Raw genomic sequence first — 12516 nt, 5'->3', positions numbered from 1 at the left:
TGCTGATGTTTTATCACCTATATTATCAGACCATACGTATTCATTGAGCTTACCACAACTTAACTATTGTACTTCATGTGAATACAAATCTTCACTTATCACCTCTTATGTTAGTAAGGTAAATAGCCTTACTAATCAATTAAAAAAGTCAAAAATAAAACAAACAGTCAAGCTTAAACAAAAATTCTCTTGGAGATTAGTTAACAATGATAAAAGAATGAACTTTTATACTGGTATATCTTCGATTGCTATTTTTAATGTTATTTTTGGTTTGTTAAAACCATTTTTACCCTCCATTCGTTATTGGAGAGGCCCAAAACATTCACGTAGCAAAGTTAAACAACTAAAATCTATATCTAAATGTAAACTGTTATCACACAAAGAAGAATTTTTAATGACACTTATGAGGTTGCGCTTAGGTTTATTAAATGAAGATATTGCTGATCGTTTTGACATTTCAAAAGCTTTGTGTTCTAATATATTTACCACTTTTATTAGAATTATTGCTTATATTCTCGGAAATGCTATTATTGTTTGGCTCCCAAGTGAAGTCATAAAAAAAACTTACCAGAGTCCTTTGTGAAAGCAAAGCATCACAAGTGTAGAGTGATTCTTGATTGTTTTGAAATATTTATTGAACGTCCAAAGTCCCTTTACAACCAAGCAGTGACTTGGTCTGATTACAAGCACCACAACACTGTCAAGGTATTAATTGGTATAGCACCAAATGGGTACATAACGTTTCTATCTAAATGTTACGGTGGAAGAGCATCAGATAAATTTATTACAAGTGACAGTGGTTTTTACAATCTGTTGGAAAGAGGCGACGAGGTGATGGCAGACAGAGGATTTCAAATAAGAGAAGAACTATTATTCTGTTATTGCAGTTTATCAGTTCCACCAGGTGCAAGAGTAAAGAGTCAAATGACTGCAACTGAATGCAAGAAGACTACTGATGTTGCGAACTTAAGAATTCACATTGAAAGGGCCATAAACCGAATAAAAACTTTTCGAAGCTTAAAAAATGTATTACCCATTTCTATGCTTCATCATATGGATGATATTATTTTATCGTGTGCAGCTTTATGCAATTTAAAGCCTGCTTTAATAAAAAAATAATTCAAGCTTAAAAGTTTAAAACATAATTTTTAATTTAGTATTAGTCACGCGTGCTTAATACAAGGGGGTGGGGAAATTTTAGTCCAGATCTAATAAACAGGGGGATCTTAATTAAAGGTCAGATGGCAATTTTTTTGTTTTACACAACACACATGATTTTTTTATAGATTGACAATTTTTTAAATCTGATTACACTGAAAGTTTTATTTTTTATCTGTGAATGATATTATATTTTCCATTTTTTAAGGCCGGTTTACACTGAATATTTTTCTTATTTTTGACATTTCAACATTTTTGACATTTCAGCAAGTAAAAATTAATAAGATTTGTGGGTAGGAAAATTTTCTGAAAATTATTAAAAGCCCCTCTACAATTACTCTTGAGTCTTGATTGAGATTTTTGTTAAATTTTCCCATCCACTTTTTAATAAAACCCTCCAGTTTGTTAGATCTGGACTAAAATTCCCACCCACACTTTAATTCCCTCCCCTTGTATTAAGGACTCAATAGTAAGCACGTGAGAGTATTAAAATTGTAAATTTTTATAATTACTTGTAAGGGATGCCGGACGCCACCGTGCACTTTTAATGAATATATATGTTTCACACTACTACTGCTTTTTATTATTATAAATAGCTTGAATAACCATTTTGATTTTCAGTATTTTCTTTACCTAAATATTTGTACACCATTATTTGGATCTTATAATAAGACAATAAGTTATTGTTTCTTTTTCTAAACTCAATAAAAATACCAATTTAAATATAAGAAGGATTTTATAATTAAAAAAAAAGATTTTACAATTTTGTTCCAATCAGTTAATAGAAAAATCTACAAAGACAGTTTTTAAATAATGATCATTGTAGTATTTAAAAAAATCAACTTTCATACTCAACCAACTAGCTTCATCAAATGCAACTTTATCAATTTTATACCCATGAGCTGTCCATACCATAAAATAACAATTGTTCATCTTAGCAGTTCCCATTTGAACCTGACATTGAGTATAATATCTATGTTTTTTATTAATGACAAACTTGTTATTTAAATTTTTTTTAACATAAGGAAGAGATATATTTGGATCTTGTGGTGTTGTATGGTTAATTGAAAATGGGCATTTTATTTCTAAACAAGCTGGTGGGCAACACGAGCATCTGATTACTCTATCAGGGCTTCCACCTATATAGGGCATTTCAACATCTAAAAATAATCCGCATTCATTTACAGTTAAATTTTGATGAAGAGATTTCATCACTTCAAAAAACTGCTTTGCTGCTTCTATTTGCTCTCCCATACTTTAATGCAGGTATATCTGGGTTCACAAATGTTAGCCCTGAAATACTTTGGTGTAATGACCACATATCAACTTTAATGCCCATGTTAATTTTTTCAATTTTTTTTTAGAACATCATGAGCTTTTGAAGCAGTTATAACTCGCTTTCAAAAATTAAACCAAAGCTCATTTGTGCTTTGACCTACAGTCATATGCTCTATATCAGTAACAATTATTTGAGTCATATTTGTTTTCATGTTTTCACTGAAGGAAAATTTATTGTCTGACATAACAATAATGGCTATTTCAGCAGAGTTAAATAATAAATAATTGTGTATATCAGGATATAATAATATTGGCCAACAAGTTAGGCCCTCGTCTTCTGATAACCAGCCATTACTGAGCTTAAAAGGATCAGGTAATTCAACACCGTTAATAAAAAGTTTTTTTTGTACTCAGTATTTATATCATGTTCTTCAGCTGTTTTAATAGGCATAACATTATTTTCCATTGCACAATATACTCGAGCTGCAAGAATTTCTTTCTTTCCAGATATCTTCAAGCCACGAAGACGTAAATAAGACTTCAATTCTTCAACTTTCATACTACATACTATATCATAATCCATTTTGATCTATATATGTTTTATATTTGTTTAAAAGATTATTGGCTTAGTTTATGTTGTTTGTTTATACTTCGTTTACTCAAGAATTAAAAGCTGACTTGATTTATTTCCCTCATAAACTCGATCCAGTTTTTTTTTAAATTCTCCGTAACGCGGCTTGAATTGGTGTATTGCAAACGATGACCAAGAAAAAATGGACCAAAAAGAAGAAGCGAAGACATTATTTTCAAAAATGACTTCATTGGAAAATGGAATTTTGGTTATTTTTTGGGAACAAATTCTGGAAAGAATTAATAAAGTAAATAAAAAATTACAGACAGCCGGACTAGATTTGTTAGACGCTTCCGCTCTTCTTTCATCACTTGAAAGATTCATTAAAGAAAAAAGAAACGATATCGACACCGAATTGACCCAATACGAGATATTAGCAAAAACTTTGACTAATTACCTTAGTTCGGAATATAAAGATAAAAGAAAAAGAATACTAAGACACTCAGACGGTACAACAGGGTGTGGGAGCAACTTAACAGGGAAAAACAAATTTAAAATTGAAATCTTAAATGTCGTTTTGGACAAATTTCAAAATGAATTTCAAAAAAGAAAAAAAATATACAAGAAAAATTCTGAGAATTTTAAATTCTTATTTGATATTGGAAACAAGAAAACAAAAATAATAGATGAATCCAGTATGCAGAATGCATGTAAGTTTTATAAAGAGGATATTGAAAACTTTGCCACGCTGAAAAACGAATGCATTCATTTTAAAGAATATTTAACATAATTGTAGTTAACGAGCAAAGCCAAATTAATTGTGCTGAAATTTTAAAAATAATTTATGACAAACACCTTATCGATACTTTTCCGAATTTGTACACAGTAATGAAAATTTTCCTTACATTGACTATAACCAATTGTGAAGCAGAAAGATCATTTTCAGTGAATAGGAATAATAATAATAAAAACAATCTTTAATATTGTCTTTCATTTTATTTAAATAATGAACCGAAAATCAATTAATCGCATAATCAATTAAAAATCTTTATTCGTGAAGGGCTAGGACCCCTTGCTATTTTTAAGCCCTAGGCCCCCAAAAAGCTAGATCCGCCACTGTATGCTTTGCTTTCCACGAGCGAGGATCTAATAATAAAACACGTGAAAAATAATGTACATAGCACAAATAAAACATATGCAACTAATAAAAATTAGTTGTTGCTAAGCAAAATTAGGTATCTATAGCAACTAAATAAAAAATATATTTCTTTTTTTAAGCGCGACCTAATATTGTTACTTATGTAAAATTTGGTGAGCATAGCACTCGTAAAGATATCTGCAAATACCAAAACTAGATTTTTACTATCCGAAATGTGGTACCATAGCAACGAATTAAAAAAATAATACCTTCATAAGAAGCGCAGACACCATATTATTACTCATCCTAATTTTAGTCAATATTGCCCTAATATCATATTAGTTATAAATTTTGTCCAGTAAAAGTGAATTCTGGCCCTCTGTGCAGGGTAAAAGAAGCTCAGGAAATTGGTCAACGTGTTGTATGTTCATTGATGTTAGATGAAATGGCCATTTGAAAAAAAATCAAATGGACAGGCCATAAATTTTCTGGTTATATTGATTTTGGTGCTGATATTAATAATGATAGCTTACCCAAAACAAAAGAAGCTTGAGTATTTATGGTAAACTGTGTAAATGGACGTTGGAATCTTCCTGTTGTATATTTTTTAACTGATGGTTTAGTTAGTTGTGAAAAAGCTAATATCTGTCTGCAATCTATTTATGAAAGTGGTGCAGAAACTATAAAATTATTATTATGATTGACTCATTATTATTACGACATAATAAACGTATAAAAAGTCTATTAACAAAGCAAATTTTATTTTCGAATCAATAAAAGTTATTGTGTATATTAATGTAATGGATAATAAAACACATAAAATTGTATTTAACTTTTACGTTTTCTATTCTAAGAAATCTAAGAATGCATTAAAATAATAATTGATACAAATCATAAATTTAATAATATTTAAAAAAATAATAATAATAGGTTTACTACAAAATTTTACATTTAACGAAAAGTTTTCTATTCTTAAGAGTCATTTTTTGTAAGAATCAGGCAGTCAATGGAAGTGACCTCCTCCAAATTGCTTGAATTTTTTATATATTGATCAGAATATAGAGAAAACCTGTTGGGGAAAAAAAAAATTTTCAAAAATGTTTCGTTCACTCGGAATCTGGGCTTAAATTTTTGAGATTTTTTTAAAAATTTTTAGAAATTTAGTTTTTGCCACCTTTGAACCCATTTTTTTGGCAAGGCAAAAAGTTGCACATAGCTTTTGTAGTTAATATTAGACGTAACCCAAAAGCTCTCTCCAAAAAATATAAAAAAGTTGCGTGACACTGTGCGGTTGGCTAATTATCATAGTTCAAAAGTACAAAATCAATCAGTTTTGTCAACTTTTAATCGGAGTTAATTCTAGCGGCGAAGTGTTGCACACAATTTTTCTTTTAGGATTTGAAATTATCAAAGGTATTGAGTCTAAAAATGCAAAGAAAGTTATGTGATACCTAAGGCCTATTAATATATTAAGGCTTGAAATTGAAATAAAAATGTTTTAGTATACTTACAAAATGAACCATTACGGCAGAGGCGCTTAGTTTTGTAAAAATGTAAACATATCCAACTGTCAATACAAAAAGGTCCTAACATAATAATAAAAAAAATTCGTGTGATCTTTAGATATTAAGTTAAAAATAAAGGTACAAATTGTTAAAAATGATTAAGTACGAAGAGATATTTTTTTGGACACACAGATGAAGTTTTCGCTCACAATAAAATTTCTATCATCCAAAATTAGCATTTAGCATTACACAAAACATTGCACGTAATGTTAAGAAAAAATTTAAGCGTTTCTGACAATGATATAGAAATCATAACAATTGAAATAAACAATAATAAAAAACAATACATGATCAGAAGTGAATTATTTAAATTTACGTCATAACCAAATAACTTGTGGTGATCGAATGGAAGAAGAATCGCTGATATCACGATTGTGGAGAAACAAGTTAGTGGGCGGTTGTTTACTTTACCATAAAAATGTCTTAACTTTATTTTAACGATCTTTAAAATTTGCATAAATAGAGTAGATATTTTATCATTGCTATTGAAAAATAGGTACTGCATAAATAGAACTTGTTTTTAGTTGAGTATGAAACAAAACAAATATTTTTATGAAAACTGTTGTTGCTTTTCAAAAGGAAATTGTGGATCATTCAAAAAACATAAAATTATAAACAAAATGTTCTACATTCATCAGCTGGGAGATGTTGATGTTAAGAAACACCTCATCAACTTAAAGGTAATTATGTATTTTAAATTTACGCAGACTGTAATATAATTTTTATAATTACATACTTTATAACTTCTCTGCAATAAGATTTTGAGACAAAGTTCTTTAAACAAAAAAAAATAGCTCTTTTAATTAATTCCTCACTCTTTTAATAAATAATCACTAAATTAATCACACTCTTGCAATATTGTATTTTAATAATAACAACAATGTATTTCAAACTTGTAAACATTTTTCGTGAAGAGTCAGATTATAAACAATGCTTTAAATGACACACTTAATAATTGTTTAAAAAATTGTTTTTAGGTCATGCGATTAAACGATAATAATATTTGGGAAGAAAATGGACTTATTGCAAATAGACTTAAAAGAAATCTTGAAAAGGATGAACAAATATGTGCTTTTCACCGGTACACGTTTGGTATTGCATGGAGTCCTCCAAAAACATGCTTTCATCCTCACCATCTAAATATAAAAGGAAAAAAATCTCCCGCTTTAAGGGCGTCACCAATACATGTCGTCATATCAATGTCAAAGCGATACAATGAAGTATTTTCAGTTGGTGCAATGCTGTGTTTTACCCATTTAAAGCAAGAAACTGCTTTATCTAGAGTCAACGAAAACACCAATTTATGTACAGAAACACAAACACAACAAGAACAAACATATATGACACCTGCTACTCCAGATGAAGAATTTGATCCCGGTGAAATTAATGTTTCACAGGAGATTTTGGACGAATCTCTAAGAAGCCGTGAGAGTGTAACTGAGGTTCTTAATGCAAGTCCAATAAAATTTAGATTAAAAAGGAAGTTCGAATATCTGGAAGATACTACTAAAGATAAGTTAAAACGCAAGTATGTTCGCCTAGAAAACTTATTAAAGAAAAAATTTGCGGAAGCCGCTGCTCCTGGACAAGAGGAAATACTTATAGATTTTCTTAACAGTAAAAATGTTGATGAAATAAATAGCCCTCTCCCAATTGAAATTATTCGTGCTCAGAAAGTATATAAGCAAAGTGATTCCATGGAAAAGTTAGTTACCCTCTCATTATTAGACCATACCAAGTATACCAAAAAGTTTATAATGAACAGACTTGAGTGCACCAAACACCGTACAGAAACAGCAAGAAAATGGCATGCATCTCATAAAGGGTTGGCATTTCCAGAGAAGAAAGTATTCGTCCGATCTAGTCTTGATCAAACAAAGTGTGAACATTTCTTAGACTTTATATTTACAAGCGGTATTTTGCATGACGTTGCTTATGGAATAACCAAATTAAAATACGACAGCGGTGAAGAACAAAAGATAGTGCATGCAATACTGACGACAAAATATAGCCACGCTATCATGTTCTATCGAAAAAGTTGTAGTGAAAACAATTATATACCATTATCTGATTCAAGTTTGTGGAAAGTATTGCATGCAATAAAACCTTCAAGTCGAAAAAGCTTAGCTGGATTAGATGATGTTACTGCTTCAGGCATGAATGGTTTTCAAACATTACAAAAATTGGCACAAAGATTTAGTTCTAAATCTCTCGAAGCTGCCCTTGAAAAAGGAAAAAGGTATTTGAAAACAAGTTATCAAACCAATTGTCAATGACTCAAACATTTCTTCTCATAGCTCAAAACATGCCTTATCAGATCCATCTGAAAAAAATCTTCAATCCAACACAGAGATATCAGAAGTGGTATGTGCCGATTGCTATGATTTGTGCAAAGCTATCGAGATGATCAAAGAACTAACAATTCAAAATTCTGACGATGCTGATTCTATTTATGATTTGGAAATTGCTGTAAAGGATGTATTCAACTACATAAAACACCTGATGAGAGATTCTCAACAGAAAAAGGCAAAAATCGAAGCTTTTAAGCAATTAAACGATGAAACTGTTTTCTGGCTTAAAGATTTTTGTCAAAAAATTCTTCCGGTTCGATACAGAGAGGGCCAAAGAGAGTATTTTGGCAAGAAAGGAATGAGTTTACATGTGGATATATTCTTCATAAAAATAGCAGGAAAGTTATTCAAACGTGTTTACTTTACTTCAATGTATAGGTGTGATCAGGGAATAGGTGATGTTGTTTCGTTAGCCACTGCAGTTTTAGACCAATTCAGAATTGATCAACCGCATATCAAGAAAATGTTTACCAAATCTGATAATGCCGGCTGCTATCAGGGAAATCTTTCAGCTGAAGCAATCTACAATGTATGCAAAGAGAGAGATATAAAGTTTCTGAGATATGATTATAATGAACCCTGTTGTGGAAAAGATCAATGTGACAGGGAGAGTACAGTTGTAAAGACAATTTTAAGGAGTTACGTTGACTCTGGTAATAATCTTTTGACTGCTGAAGATATACAAAAGGCTATGCATTATAGTTTTGGCGCTAAAGATGCAAAAGTAGCAGTTGCTCAAATTAGCAATGATAAAACTGTAGTTACTAGACCAAAGATTAAGAACATTAGCAACTATCACTCATTTGAGTTTGGTGAGAAAAGTATGAAGATGTGGCGTTATTTCAATATCGGTGAGGGAATTGAACAAGAGTATGGAAATCTTAAAATTCAACCCTCGATTAAGTTGTTGTTGCCATATAGCAAAACAGATAATTCAATGAAGCGTAACAAGTCACTTAAGGAAAAACAGAAAAGAAGTGACAGGCAATTATATTCATTAAGATTTTGCACTGAAATGAATTGTACTTTATCATTTGAAAGCGATGCTGAGTTAGAAGAACACATGCTATCCGGTCTTCATACAGTTCCGAAATCATTAAAATCATTGTATAAAGTTCGCAACTCGTTTGTTCATAAGATGAAAATTACTTCACAACTAAATATGCCAATTTCTTCATCCTCTAACAGTGCTTCCGTAAAAGACAAACCACATTGCATGAACATTTTTCTATTGCAAGGTTGGGTATTACCAGTTCGAAGTTCTTTTAGATTTTCAAATCAGCAGAAAGAACTGTTGTATAAATACTTTATTCGTGGAGAAGAATCAGGTAATAAAATGAGCCCTGAGCAGGTTTACATGCAGCTGAGGAGAGAACTTACGCCTGATCAATATGTAACTAGCCAACAGATAAGATCTTTATTTTCAAGGTAGGCATTGTTGCTATCAAAACTTTTGCAAATTAGATTATGTTTCTGACTGTTAAATAGTTCTTTTACAAATATGAAATTAAAATTTAGGTGAAAGTTATAATTTTGTGTGTTTGTTTACATATGTTTAAAAATATGTACAATTGATATTGTTATAGATTTAGTAACCTGAAAAGAAAAGGTAAGCTGGTAGAACCGACAACAGAAAATAATGAAAATAGTCAGGTTAACGATAACAAAGAAGTTTATGGCGAAAATGATGACTTTAATCTGGCAGGAGACAATGAAATGATAATAAATATGAGGAAGACATCGCCAATCTTGCAAAAGAAATTTGTCTTGTATGGAAAGTGAATGGTTGGGTTGCTGTTGCATATGAAAAACAATGGAATATTGGATATATTGTGGAGGTAATATTATTCAAAGTATATATTAGTTTCAAGTTTTTATTTTGTTTTACAAAACAGTGCTCTAAAATAAAAGGAATATAAATAAAATGTAAAAATAATTTTAGAATGACATTATATAAGACTTTACAAGTTTTATTGAATGTAAGCAAAATTAAACAAATCATAAACTCTTTATTATATTATTTTAAATGTTGCGCTAATACTTTTAGGTATCTATAACTGGGATCATAGTTAATTGTATGATTAACGGGCAAGAGAAGAATACTTTTCGCTGGCCAGTTACTGCCGAGGAGATAAATAACCAAACTGATAAAATTATCTGTTTAGTAAATGCTCCTTTTCTAATCAGTGGTTGTGGCGATTATTCATTATCCGAAGAAGACTATAATACAGTCATATCATTATTCTTAGAGAAACTTACTGCAGCAGAGTAGAAATTATGTGTGATGTGGTGGATAATGTGTGTAAATGACTCTATTAATAAATGAAAAACTAATTTTTAAATGGAAAAACATTTAAATGTTTGATTTATGTTTTATTTAATTAGCAATATAGTTATCTTGATGTTAGATTTTTGTTCAGTTTTTAATTCATGTTATATCATGCGTGTGACAAAATCACACGAATTTTTTTTATTATTATGTTAGGACCTTTTTGTATTGACAGTTGGATATGTTTACATTTTTACAAAACTAAGCGCCTCTGCCGTAATGGTTCATTTTGTAAGTATACTAAAACATTTTTTTCCAATTTCAAGCCTTAATATATTAATAGGCCTTAGGTATCACATAACTTTCTTTGCATTTTTAGACTCAATACCTTTGATAATTTCAAATCCTAAAAGAAAAATTGTGTGCAACACTTCGCCGCTAGAATTAACTCCGATTAAAAGTTGACAAAACTGATTGATTTTGTACTTTTGAACTATGATAATTAGCCAACCGCACAGTGTCACGCAACTTTTTTATATTTTTTGGAGAGAGCTTTTGGGTTACGTCTAATATTAACTACAAAAGCTATGTGCAACTTTTTGCCTTGCCAAAAAAATGGGTTCAAAGGTGGCAAAAACTAAATTTCTAAAAATTTTTAAAAAAATCTCAAAAATTTAAGCCCAGATTCCGAGTGAACGAAACATTTTTGAAAATTTTTTTTTTCCCCAACAGGTTTTCTCTATATTCTGATCAATATATAAAAAATTCAAGCAATTTGGAGGAGGTCACTTCCACAGTTTCAGGAATTTGCCTGATTCTTAGAAAAAACGGCTCTTAAAGCTTTATTTTGTTTTCATCGCGTTTTGTTTTGCCCAAACATGATGTCACGCGCTAAAAGATGTCGGCCTCAAAATATTTAACTTAACGGCGAGTCTATCAGTTTATATGGTCGAATTTGAGGAAAGAGGCGTGAATTTTTTTTCAAATGCTCTTCTGCGGTGCTCTGTGATAAGACTCTAAGGACCTTTTGGGGCACCTAAGATAATTAATAATAATAATAAATTATTGGTTATATTTTGTCAATAAAAACTCCTCCCTTAATAAACATTATACTATAAACTTATCTATTTAATTTTACTGTCAGTTTATTTATATATATATTTTTTTGACAGTTGGTTATTTTAATTCGTTATTTACCGAGTTATTTTGTAATAATTATATTGGTTTATTATGTATAATTTTTTGTCCGTTAATATTTCTCTGTAAAGACTTCTGTTTTTAATATATTTTTTAGAGTTTTTTATTATTGTAAAATAAACTTTTGAAAATGTAAATAAATTTTACAAAACATGTCAAGAATAAAAAACATCGTGTTATTTTTAAAAATAATTATATATATATATATATATATATATATATATATATATATATATATATATATATATATATATATATATATATATATATATATATATATATATATATATATATATATATATATATACATATATATATTAGGGTGTATTAAAAAACAGAACTTTTTCAAAATTGCCTTGTAATAGCTCTAAATATATGCTATATAATAAAATATCACTGAATTAACAAAAAATTTCGAAATTAAAATATTTTTAGAGTTTTGACTCTAAAACTTTAACTTTTGTACAAAAGTATTTTCGCAAAGATTTTGTAGTTCTACTTTTTTCTGTTTAACTTTGTCTTAGTCTGTAGTTAAAATTGTATATTTTTTGCTGACTCAGCATGTTTTCTAATACTTTTTATTATATTTACTCTAAATAATTTTTTAATGCACATAGTTTAAAAAAGAAATTGCATCAAAATTAAATAAATTGACTGTTTTAATTTTTATGGGCTAGTACCACTTTAATTTGATAAAATAAAATGAAAAAATAATAATAACTCCTTTGAATGATCTGATTCCACTTCCTGGTTGCACATTGCAAGTTGAGAGATTTGTAAACAAATTATTTTTTTTACTTAAATCTTAAAAATCTTAAATATTAAAAAACAAAAATTTTTAATTGCCTGATTGTAAACTTTGTAATTTATACAAACATGAAAAAAAAAAAAATATTATTTCAAAAGTTTTGTAATATTATTTTGTAATATTATTTAAAATTTTATCAAATTATAAAGAAAAAAAAAATGGCTTGAAAGTTGAAAATGTC

The sequence above is a fragment of the Hydra vulgaris genome, chromosome 06 (assembly GCF_038396675.1).
Source record: "Hydra vulgaris chromosome 06, alternate assembly HydraT2T_AEP".
In the NCBI taxonomy this organism is placed as follows: Eukaryota; Metazoa; Cnidaria; class Hydrozoa; order Anthoathecata; family Hydridae; genus Hydra; species Hydra vulgaris.
Note: the sequence above shows the minus strand (reverse complement) of the source record.